This window comes from Hyaena hyaena, unplaced genomic scaffold (genome assembly GCF_003009895.1).
Source record: "Hyaena hyaena isolate Hyena2069 unplaced genomic scaffold, ASM300989v1 scaffold_286, whole genome shotgun sequence".
Classification (NCBI taxonomy): Eukaryota; Metazoa; Chordata; class Mammalia; order Carnivora; family Hyaenidae; genus Hyaena; species Hyaena hyaena.
In genome coordinates this window covers 738,363-751,065 of record NW_024080918.1, presented here as the reverse complement: position 1 = coordinate 751,065, position 12,703 = coordinate 738,363, and the positions used below count along the sequence as shown (strand labels likewise).

The following is a 12,703-nucleotide window of genomic DNA, read 5'->3' as shown; positions in this document are numbered from 1 at the left end:
TGGTGATACCTCCCGTTTTGGTTTTCATCTTCAATATTACTTTGGCTATTCAGGGTCTTTTGTGGTTCCATACAAATTTTAGGATAGTTTGTTCTAGTTTTGAGAAGAATGCTGGTGCAATTTTGATTGGGATTGCATTGAATGTGTAGATTGCTTTGGGTAGTAATGACATTTTAACAATATTTATTCTTCCGATCCATGAGCATGAAATGTTTTTCCATTTCTTTGTGTCTTCTTCAATTTCCTTCATAAGTTTTCTATAGTTTTCATCATACAGATCTCCTGTATCTTTTGTTTGGTACTTTATGTTTTTTTGATACATCACATTAACAAAAGAAAAGATAAAAACTATATGATCCTGTCGATAGATGCAAAAAAAGCATTTGACAAAATACAGCATCCCTTGTTAATAAAGACCCTCGAGAAAGTCAGGATAGAAGGAACTTACTTAAACATCATCAAAGCCATCTATGAGAAGCCCTCAGCTAACATCATCCTCAATGGGGAAAAACTGAGAGCACTCCCCCTGAGATCAGGAACACGACAGGGATGTCTACTCTCACCACTGTTGTTTAACATAGTCCTGAAGTCCTAGCATCAGCAATCAGACAACAAAAGGAAATCAAAGACATCAGAATTGATAAAGAAGAAGTCAAACTCACTTTTTGCAGATGAGATGATACTGTATATAGAAAACCTGACAGACTCCACGAGAAGCCTACTTAATCTGATCTAGGAATTCATCAAAGTTGCAGGATACAAAATCAGCGTACAGGAATTGGTTGCATTTTTATACACCAATAATGAAGCAACAAAAAGAGAAATCAAGAAACTGATCCCATTCACAATTGCACAAAAAACCATAAAATACCTAGGAATAAACCTAAACAAAGACATTCACCAGGTGTTCTACTTTGTCTCACAGTCAGGCAATTTTGTGCACATAAGCAACAAAGATTTGGCACAGCTCTCCAAAATGTGTCTCCACATTTGTGACAACATCTTGCAGTTCTCTGGTTTGAGAGTCCTGGGTTTCCAACCTGTGCCTCAACATCTTGCCTTGGGCACAGCCGGGGACCCTGGGGGCCAGGATCCAACAACATGGGCTCTGACACGCCTGAGCATGCACTAGAGTGCAAGGTGCTACCTCTTGGAGCCCCCACTCCCATCTAATAATCTTTTCAATTTTGATAGTAATATGATTCATTAGCCTCTTATGGATCCTTTCATGTTTGTTTATGTAAATATAAATAATGTATTACTATTATTATCCTTTATTACATAAAACATAGCATATTATGTCCTGTTCTGTTTCTTGCTTTTTCATTTAACATCCCTGAGATCTTCTCAGTATGCAGAGAGCTCCCTTAATCAGTTTTACAGCCACATCACAGTATTCCAAAGCAGCTCTTGTTGGGGCAAGAAAAACAGACCAGATGTTCCAGCCAACATGGAGCAATGGGGACCAGATTTAACCTCCTGCCTGCAACAACTGGGAACACCAGATAAAATATCTGAAAAAAACCAAAAACCTATGTCCAACACATTGGACATCAGGCAAAGAAGGATAGTGATTCCTAAGGGATGGGACACTAATGAGGTGTGCTCATAACTGCCTTATTGTCTGAAAGCCTTTCCAAGTCACAGTAAGGAGGTTCAAACACAGGTAGCTAGTAGGTCCAGCTAAGTAGAGGAGAAGAAGCTAGAAGACCAAGGAGGTCAAAGTAGCTAGAGCTTACAGGACAGAATATTAGAAAGTAAATAGCTGCTCAAAACAAAAACAAAAACAAAAACCTTTCCAAGAATCCCCCTGAGTCTCTGAGTACTGATCAGCACATGCAGGTGAGGAAACTAACCAACACTAGAGAAGGAACCACCCAAAAAGATTAAAGGGAACAATTTCAGGAGCTTACACTAGCAGGCAATAGCTCCTGTTCTGAGCAACCAAAGTGAAAAACTTCATAACTCATGAGATTTGGGTATAGTACTCTTATAGGTTGAATTACGTCTTCCACAAAAATATATTTAAGTCTTATTCCACAGTACCTCAGAATGTGACCTTGTTTGGAAAAGGATCTTTATAGAGATAATCAATGACTTAAATACTGACTTAAAATTAAGTCAGTAGGGTGGGCCCTAATACATTATGACTGTTGTCCTTATAAAAGGGGAATTTAGACACAGAGACAGATAGACATAGAGGCAAGAGGATGTGAAGAATCATGAGGAGAACTTTGTGAAGACAGAGAACTGGAGTGATGTATCTGTAAACCAAGGAATGTCAAAGACTGCCAGAAAAAAACCAAAAGCTATGATGAAGCAAGGAAGAATTTCCCTACAGGTTTCAGAGGGAGCAAGACCCTGCTGACACCCTGATTTTGGACTTCCAGCCTCCAGAACCATGACGCAATAAATTTTTGTTGTTTTAGTCACCTAGTTTGTGGCACTTAGCTACAGCAGCCATAGGAAATGAATATGATTACAAAGAAGAGTTTTGCTTTAGTAGTGAATCAAAGCAATACAAAAAGAGAAGCCTTATTCAAAAGTTGCTTTCATTTGGCTTATAAGCACAACTACAAAGAATCTAACTGTTCCCAAGTAACTTAATTGTATTCCAGAACAAAGCCAAGAGTGTCTATAAAATAAAATATATATATATATAGGATCCAGGAAGGTAAAATTCACAACATCTGACATCCAATAAAAAATGACCATGTCTATAAAGAAGCAGGCAAATATGATCTACAATGAGGAGAAAAATCAACTGTGAACTAACTCAGAAATGACATAGCTGATAGAATTAGTAGACAAGACCTTGCAACAGTTATATGGTATTCTCTATGTTCAAGAAGCTAGAAGACTGAACATACCAAATAGAGACACAGAATGTTTGAAAAAAGGATCAAACTTCTAACAGTGAAAATTAAAATATCAGAGATTAAAATGCAATGAATGAAATTAATATGAGCAGAGAAGATTAATGACTTAAAGACAACAGCAATAGGAATAATCTGAAATTAAACAGAGAGATTGAAAAAAGACTAGGAAAAATGAACAGAATATTGGTGAGCTATAAAACAAATACAAGTGTAAGTCTTTAAAAGAAAATGGGAGGTAGAAAATGGGGGAGTCAAAACCACAATCATAGTTGAAGATTTCAACATGCCTCTCTTAACAAGAAGAAAGAAAACACATAAAGACATGGAAGACTGGAACATTATTAATCAACTTGACTGCATTGATAATTATAGCGTATTACATCTCTAAACACATTCTTCTCAAGGGTTCAGATGAAACATTTACCACACAGAAAAGCATATCCTTAACCTTAAGATAAGTTTAAGTAAATACAAAAAGATTAAAGTCACATGAATTATAATGGAATTAAATGAGAAATTAACAATAAAAAAAATCTGGAAAATTCCCTAATATTTTGACACAAACTAACATATTTCTAAATAATCGATGAATCAAAGAAAAGAGAAAAAGGAAAATCAGAAAATGAGGGGTGCCTGGGTGGCTTAGTTGGTTGGGTGTCTGACTTTGGTTCAGGTCATGGTCTCAGGTTCATGGGTTCAAGTCCCATGTCTGGCTCTGTGCTGACAGCTCACGCCTGGAGCCTACTTCAGATTCTGTATCTCCTTCTCTCTCTCTCTCTCTCTCTCTCTCTCTGTCCCTCCCTCTTCCCCTTCCCCACTCTCAAAAATAAATAAACATTTAAAAAAATTTTTTAAAGGGAGCCTGGGTGGCTCAGTTGGTTGAGCATCCAACTTCGGCTCAGGTCTGATCCCACTGCTGCGAGTTCAAATCCTGCACTGGGCTCTGTACTGACAACTAAGAGCCTGGAGCCCACCTCAGATTCTGTATCTCCCTCTCCCTCTGCCCCTCCCACACTTGTACTTCATTTCTCTCTCTCAAAAAATAAACATTTTTAATTAAAAAAATTTTTATAGAAAAAGTATTTGAACTGAGTGAAAGTAAAAACACAACACATTGAAACTTGTGGGATGAGGTTAAATAAAGCTGAATTCAGAAGGAAATCTGTAGCATTAAGTGTCTACATAAGAAAAGAAGGAAGGTCCCAAATCAATGGCTTCAGTTTTTCTCTTAAGAAAATAGAAAAAAAGGAGGAAAGTATATTCCAAGTGAGCAGAAGAAAGGAAAATATAAAGACCAGAGTAGAAATGAATGAAATAGATACTAGAAAGCAATAGACAAAATAAACGAAATCAAAATTTGGTTCTTCGAAAAGATCAACAAAATTGACAAACTTTCAACTAAGCTGACCAAGGAAAAAAGACAGAAGACTCAAATTACTAAAATCAGTAATGAAAGAGAGGACATCACTACCAACCTTATAGAAATAAAAATGATTATTAGTGAATATAATGAATAACTGTATGGCAATAAATTAGGTAACTCAGATGAAAGTTAGAACTCATAGAAAGATATAAACTATTGAAAGTAATCCAAGAAGAAAGAGAAAATCTGAACAGATTTATAAAACAAATTTTTTAAGATTATTTATTCTGAGAGAGAGAGAGAGCATGAGCAGGGTAGAGGTGGAGAGAGCAGGAGGAGAGAGAATCTCAAGCAGACTCTGTGCTGTCAGTGCAGAGCCCAATACAGAGCTCAAACTCATGAACCATGAGATCATGATCTGAGCCTAAATCAAGAGTCAAAGGCTTAACCAATTAAGCCATCCAGGTGCCCCTGAATAGATTTATAATAAGATATTGAATTACTAATTTCTGAAACTTCCCGCAAGACAAAGCCCAGCCCCAGATAGTTTAATAGTTTAATGCTACCAATTATTGAAAGAACTGGTACTAATTTTTCATAAACTCTTACCAAAAATAGAAAACACTTCCCAACTCATTCTGCAAGACCAATATTACCCTAATACCAAAACCAGACAGACATCACAAGAAAACTACAGACCAATATCATGTAGGAATAGAGACACAAAACGCAACAAAATTCTAGCATATTAAATAGAGCAACATATTAAAATATATATATCAGGACTAAGTGGGATTTATATCAGGAATGCAAGGGTTGGCTTAACATATGAAAACCAACTCATGTAATATACTATATCAATAGAATTAAGGACAAAACCACATGATCATTTTAACAGACTAATAAAAATCATTGAGCAAAATTCAGCACACTTTCATGATAAAAACACCCAACAAACTTGGAATAGAAGGGAACTTCAACTTGCTAAAAGGTATCTATGAAAAATTCAGTTAACATCATAACTAATGGTCAAAAAGTGAATGCTTTTCTCCTAAAATCAAGAACAAGATAAGGATGTTCACTCTTGCCACTGCTATTTAACATTACATTGGAGGTTCTAGCCAAGGTAACTAGGCAAGAAAAAGATATAAGAAGGATTCACCTTAGAAAGAGAGAAGTAAAAATATCTCTATTTGTAGATGACATAATCTTGCATATAGAAAATCCTAAGGAATCCACTAAAAAACAGAATAATTGAATTTAGCAAAGTACAAATTCAATATGCAAAACTCAACTGTATTTTTTAAATTTTTATTTGAGAGAGAGAGAGAGAGAGTGCACGGGGAGAAGGGCAGAGGGAGAAAGAGAGAGAATCTTAAGCAGGCTCCATGCTCCGTGCAAAGCCCAACGCAGGGGCTCAATCTCACAATGGTGAGATCATGACCTCAGCAGAAATCAAGTCAGATGCTTAACCAACTGAACCACCCAGGTGCCCCCAAACTGTATTTCTATGCACTAAAAATGAGCAGTCCGAAAAGAAAATTAAGATAATTCCATTTACAACAGCATCAAAAATAATTAAATACTTAGGAATAAGCTTAACAAAAGAAATACAAAACTCGTGCTCTGAAAACTAAAAATCATTTATGAAAAAAATTTTTAAAAACTTAAATAGACAGCTATCCCATGTTCAGAGATCAAAAAACCAAATACTGTTAAAATGAAAATACTCTCCAAATTGATCACAGATTCAACATAAAACCTATCAAAATCCCACATAGCGTTTTCACAGAAATTTACAAGCTGATTCTAAAATTAGTACCAAAATAGCTAAAAAAGCCAAAAAAGTCCAAAAAATATTGAAAAAAAAAGATCATTGGTGGATTAAACCCTCCAAATTTCAAATTTTACTATAAAATTTGATTAATCAAAAACTGTGGTACTAATATAAGGACAGACATATCAATCTATGAAATAGAATTGAGACTCCAGAAATAAACTCTCATGTTTATGGTCAATAAATTCTTGATAAGGTGTAAAGACAATTCAATGGAAAGAAAGTAGTCTTTTAATAAATAGATTTTGGATGGGTCATTTTCACGTTAAAATCACTTAGGACAAAGACAGAACTTTTGGTTGAAATATAACCATTGGTGAAGCATCAAAATATTCACTGGTGGTGCATGGGTGGCTCAGTCAGTCAGTTGAGTATCTAACTCTTGATTTTAGCTTGGATCGTGATCCCAGGTCATAGGATAGAGCCCTGCATCCAGATCTGCCTTGAGTGTGGAGCCTGCTTGGGTTTCTTTCTTTCTCTCTCTGTTTCTCTCCCCTGATCATTCTATCCCTCTGAAATTTAAAAAAAAAAAAAACAAAAAAACAGTTCGCTGAATAAATGGGAATGTCCAAGAGTTCTGCAGATAATGTTAAATAGGAAAGACAGAGGCGGTGTAGGAATGTGCCATGAGCCTCTAGAGAGCTTTATTCTCAGAAGGGCGTGAGTTTCTGCTCAACAGTGAAAAGATAATAATCTGGAAATAGTGCTGGGAAATCAAGAGTATATTGACCAAACTTCTTCCTGACATATAAGAAGAAATAGAATATATATAAAGAGCTTGACATATGATAACAATCAATACATGTAAGATGTACAGTGATGATAACAATAAAGCATTCTATACACCACAGACATGCAATAATTGTTTATTCCCATTTCCTAATTTATATCATGTGATTTTCTTTTTTACTACCATCATTAGTTTTGCAGTCTAAACCTATCTACAGTGAATAACAACATTTGATGTAAAGAGGACAACTGAGTTACAGTTAGAGAGCGAAAATCCAATTTTCTGTAGCTGCCGAATAAAGACACTACTAACCCTCTAGGGCATTATTTAAAAAAAAAAAAAAAAGAAAAGATTCCACATGTATTCTTTGACAAAGCAAGACTTGTTAGTTCTAACAAAACTTAATATGCCCTGTTAGCTTGAGACTCACCCTACAATGCAATTAAATCAAATTAAAACCTAAAAGATCTCCAGAAAAGATAATGCTATAGTTTAGTATAACACATATTTCAAATACCATTATCCTTCGTATAATATGCTAAACCACCACTAACAGAAATGAAATTTTAAATTAACCCAAGTTCAAGATTACTTACTTCACTATAATTTGAGGGCAAATAAGGGAGAATTATTACTAATACCAAGCACTTAAAGTCTGTTCAATGTACATTATGTTCAACAAAGTAAAAGTTATAGCTCCTTTTCTGTATGTAGACATTAGAAAATTCTACATATAGAATAATTAAGTTCATTGGAAAAATAATCAAAAGATTTTATAAAATGATACAGAGAGGAGGTATTTATACTATGTTGTGACATATACTATGTAACTACCTATCAATCTAGAAGTTAGCTATATGACCTTATCCCAAAAACTTAGTGACAGGAGTATCTTAAGCCATACTGCTACCTTAACATCTTATTTATTTAGTTTTGAGAAAGAGAGAGAGAAAGAGAGAGAGAGAGAGAGAAAGAGAGAGAGAGAGAGAAAGCATGAGTAGGGTAGGGACAGACAGAGAGGAAACAGAGAATCCCAAGCAGGCTCTGTGCTGTCAGTGCAGAGCCTGATGGGAGGATCGAGCTCACAAACTACAAGATCATGACTTGAGCTGAAGTCAAGAGTCAGACACTTAACCAACTGAGCCACCCAGGCATCCCCATCCTTATCTTTCAAACACTTTGGTGACATAAAAACTTTAAGATACTAAGTTTGTGGTGACAATCTTTAATGCTACAGAAACTATGTATGGGAGACTAGGGAATAATTTACATGGAGAAATTTACTTAGTGCAACACAGTAAATCTTTTATCATGTACTTGAAGAAAATGCAGGCAATTATAGGTAAATAAAGAAGGAGTTCTGGCTACATCTTTTTTATTGTTTAAGTTTTTTAATGTTTATTTATTTTTGAGAGAGAGAGAGACAGAGACAGAGATAGAGCATGAGCAGGGAAGGGGCAGAGAGAGAGTGAGACACCAAATCCAAAGCAGGCTCCAGGCTCTGAGCTTTCAGCACAGAGCCTGACATGGGGCTCAAACCCACGAACCATGAGATCATGACCTGAGCCAAAGTCAGAGGCTTAACTGGCTGAGCGACTGGCTCAGGTGCCCCTGGCTACATCTCTTAAGCTGTTCTGTAATAGTTATATAGTATGACACTATATGCCTCTCACCTTCATTCAGGCACAAGGACCAACACAGAAAAATTCTACTCATTCCCATGATAGAATAATAGGTATCTCTCTCTCTCTCCCTCTCTGTCTCTCTGTCTCTCTCTCACATATACACACACATTCTAATAACTAAAATTACTTCTACCTCTCAGAGGCTGGTTTGTAGGACCTGTATTTCATTAATTCTCAATTTGCAAAATTCATTTTATTCCTCTACCTAGAACTCTGGCCCCAGATCTTCCGATGGTTAACTCTGTATCATATAGATCCTAGCTCAAAAGGCACTTCTCAGATGGACTTTCTTCTCTGATCACTCCAACTATGGGAGTCACCAAGTTGACTACTACCACCAATCAGTATCATTCCCATTGCCCTAAGTATCACTCATAAGTTACTATATCTTACTCTTCATTGGATTGGTTACTGATTCTCTTCCCCTATAAGAATACATACATGAGGGGGTGGCTGGGTGGCTCAGTTGGTTAAGCGTCCGACTTCAGCTCAGGTCATGACCTCACAGTTTGTGGGTTTGAGCCCCGTGTCGGGCTCTGTGCTGACAGCCAGCTCAGAGCCTGGAGCCTGTTTCAGATTCTGTATCTCCCTCTCTCTCTCACCCTCCCCTGCTCATGCTCGCTCGCTCTCTCTCTCTCTCTCTCTCTCTCTCAGAAATAAATAAAACATTAAAAAAAAAAAAGAATACATACATGAGGACTGAGATACTGTTTATCTTGTTCACTTGTCCCTGGTGCCTAGAAGAATGCCTGACATATAATAAATGTTCAATAAATATTTAGTAAATAAACTAATTAGCTTCTAGATAGGGAAGGATAAGTAATTAAGTGGGTTCTGGTTATTCCTAACACCAGAGTCACCATCATGGCAGCACTCCAGGAATATGCAGTATTAGGTTTAAAACTCTGGTTCTGATTTCGAGGAAAAAAAGTAACAGTCTTTCAGTATTTACCCTGTTAACACTAAAACACAAATGAATAATTTTTTTAAGTTTTTTTTTTACTAAATACACAGGGAAAATAATAATAAAGTCACTATAGAATTACACATATTCACCTCAAAGACTTAGTAGATCACCATATCTTCACCTTTTAGTCCTCCTAGCTACCTGTATGTCTTTAATATGTAAGTGCTATTATAAAACCTAGAACATAGAAACTTATCCAACTTAGAAGGAAGTGAAGGAAGGAAAGGAAGTAAGGAAGGAAGGGAAGAGAGAAATGAAAAAACCATGTTCTGTTATTTCCAAATGATCCTCATTGCCAGGTCTGGGTTCCACTCTGAGAGAGCATTTCAGCTATCTCTTACCACTCACCTGCCTGGTTTTCCTCTTGAGCAAGTACTACAAGTCATGTGGCTTCCCATCTCCAAATTTTTGCTAACAGATTGCCCTCCTTCAACCGTGGTGGCTAAGTCCAGTTCACCTTTCAAAAGTTAGCTGAGGAGTAAACCTCTCCCAAGAAGTTTTCCCTAATTTTCCCACAATAAGTTAGGTGCTCCTCCTCATATATTATAATCAGCTGTCTCTGAGACTGTCTTCCCCCTTAGAATAATATTTTTTTAATGTTTTAATATTTATTTATTTTTGAGAGAGAGGCAGAGCGTGAGCAAAGGAGAGGCAGAGAGAGGGAGACACACACACACACACACACACACACACACACACACACACAGAATCCAAAGCAGGCTCCAGGCTCCGAGCTGTCAGCACAAAGCCCAACAAGGGACTTGAACTCATGAACCGCAAGATCATGACCTGAGCTGAGGTCAGATGCTTAACCAACTGAGCCACCCAGGCACCCCAGAATAGTATTCTTGAAGGTGGAGATTATCTTTTACACATCATTGTATTCCAAATGTCTTAGCAAAGTGTCTAGCATCTAGTAAGCATTCAATACATGACGGTTGGATGGATGGATACCATCCTTTTACTATCAACTGCAGGACTATGAAGATTAATGGACTAAATAATCTCATTCCTCAAGTGAGACACCATCCTCTGAGAAGAGGCCCTTATTCTCTGTCAGCACTCACTATAACAAAAAATTAACTCACCAGAAGCAGAATACCAAAAATATAAATACAGAACCATGAAAATCATTCTTTCTCAGGTGAAACATCTATAGATTGTAAAGATCTATTAGAGTAGGTAGATTTGAACATAGTATCATTGACATTTCCTGAAGATAGTGCTAAAAATTAATTTTTTTAATCCATTAATCTACCCCACCCAACCTCACTTACTCTTTCTGAACTTATTGCTTAATTTTAGTCATACTCTGTACATGTTACTCAGATAAATGGCTCTCTATATTTTCTCTCAGTATATTTTGATTGCTAAATCTATTAACATTCCTTGGTGTTTTGCATTCCTTAGTATTTATACAATTTAGATGTCTATGTTCAATCCAGGTAAAGAAAAACAGAAATAATTTGAAAGTAAATGTGCCAGGGATCAGAGAACATATAATACATATGGTGGAGAAAATGTATATTTAATATATATAAATGAAGATTATTAATGGCTTAAAGATAATTTGGGGGTTATTGCTGATCAAGTTTTCTTTTGAGGTAACATAAAAGAATTAAGAATTTAAAAAGAATTAAAATAAGAAAAAGTCATGGTCAGATGAATATCTAAGTACTGAACTTAGATACTGATTGTGTAACTCTGCAATACGGTGTCTATTTTATAAATGGCAGACACATTCAAATTGGATTTTCCTCCTTAGGAGGCTTATTCTTTTCTAATAATCACTAAATGATAAATATTTTTACTTTTATAATTTCTTCTCTTGTTCCTTTGATAAATAAGACCTATAAACAAATATGAATAGATCTCATACCTTAAATTGTGCACCCCATGAAAAATATGATTTGCTGGAGTACTTCATATGTGTTCTAGACAAACCAACTGCTAAGAACACATTAAACTGCGAGTAAACTCTATCATCCACTTCATTAATATCTCAGTTTTTTAGAACTACTAATATTAATTATATTTTCAAGTTTACTTAGAAATGTGAGTTCACATGGAACAAACACATAAGGCAACTTTATTACTGGCCAATTCTGCAAATCAACAATATCCATCACACTGAGACATGATGAGACCTTGTACATAATTTATTGTAATTCCAATATTTCTCAGACAAATTTTAAATCGTTTCATTGGTTTTTTATCAAGAAAGAAAATAGCTCTAGGTTCTTTGGAAAAAAAGCTTTCCTAAAATGAAAGCATATAAAGAATAGAGCAAAAAAAATACCCAATTCACAAATTATGGAGACTCTCAATTTTAGAAAAGAATGATATAAATCTAACATTCATTCATTGATATTGTTCATTCAACTCCACATGCTGCAAATTTCTAACTAAGGTCCTTGTCATATAGCAAATAATCAAATCAAACCACATCGTGTCATATTTTTAATTCATATATATTTGTACAATTTTTATTTCTAAGATAATGCCTCACCAAGATGAAATTTCATTTCATTTAGTGATAGAGTGTAATTTCCTGGGAACTGCTATTTATAAAATCTCTCTTTAATGAATTCTTTACTGATTTTGTTAATTACAAATTATTAAGGGAAAAATTCTACATTTTTGTAAACATGATTCATTTTTTTTTGTAGAAAGAATAAGCTTTCTTCCTTTATAAAAATAAAAGTAACCATTATCTCTGACTTACTAAAATTTAGAAGAAAGAAAAAGTGCCCTGATTTATTGTCTCTCAGAATTAAAATCGTTGGGTTCAAAGTTTTGATTATCTAAGAGTATATATTAAATACATGAAAATATAGTCATTCAGAGTTCAGAGATTGGGAACCTCAACTCAACTCTTTGAAAAGTCTCAATACTAAAAGTAAACTTTAAAGGATTACAACCAACAAAACCTCTTTAATATGTGCAGGTTGAACCTTCCTCAAATTTTCTCCTAGGCAATTAATTACATGTAAAATGAGAAATCAAATTAGAGAGATAAATAAGCAATATTACAGCATGAAAAAAAATGGCAGTTAATAGTAGAGGGAAGACAAAGAGCTATCAAAATACAAAGAAGATCTGAAGATACATACCAAACCATCTATAGGTGAAAGGATAAGATATTGAAGATATATTTCAAAATAATCCATGCCTAGGGAATAATCAAATGAAGGGTATAAAAGAGACAAGTTTGGTCATGCGTTGATTATGGAAGCCAGGTG

General features: G+C 35.3%; 1 protein-coding gene and 1 pseudogene across 2 annotated transcripts in view; both read right to left on the bottom strand.

Moving 5' to 3' along the window:
* Nucleotides 1–1,072, bottom strand: part of LOC120241659 — a 3,455-nt pseudogene extending 2,383 nt beyond the window's left edge.
* SYDE2 (synapse defective Rho GTPase homolog 2) overlaps nucleotides 1–12,703 on the bottom strand; it is a 53,590-nt gene that overhangs the window by 16,386 nt on the left and 24,501 nt on the right. The gene's annotated exons all lie outside the window — the stretch shown is intronic.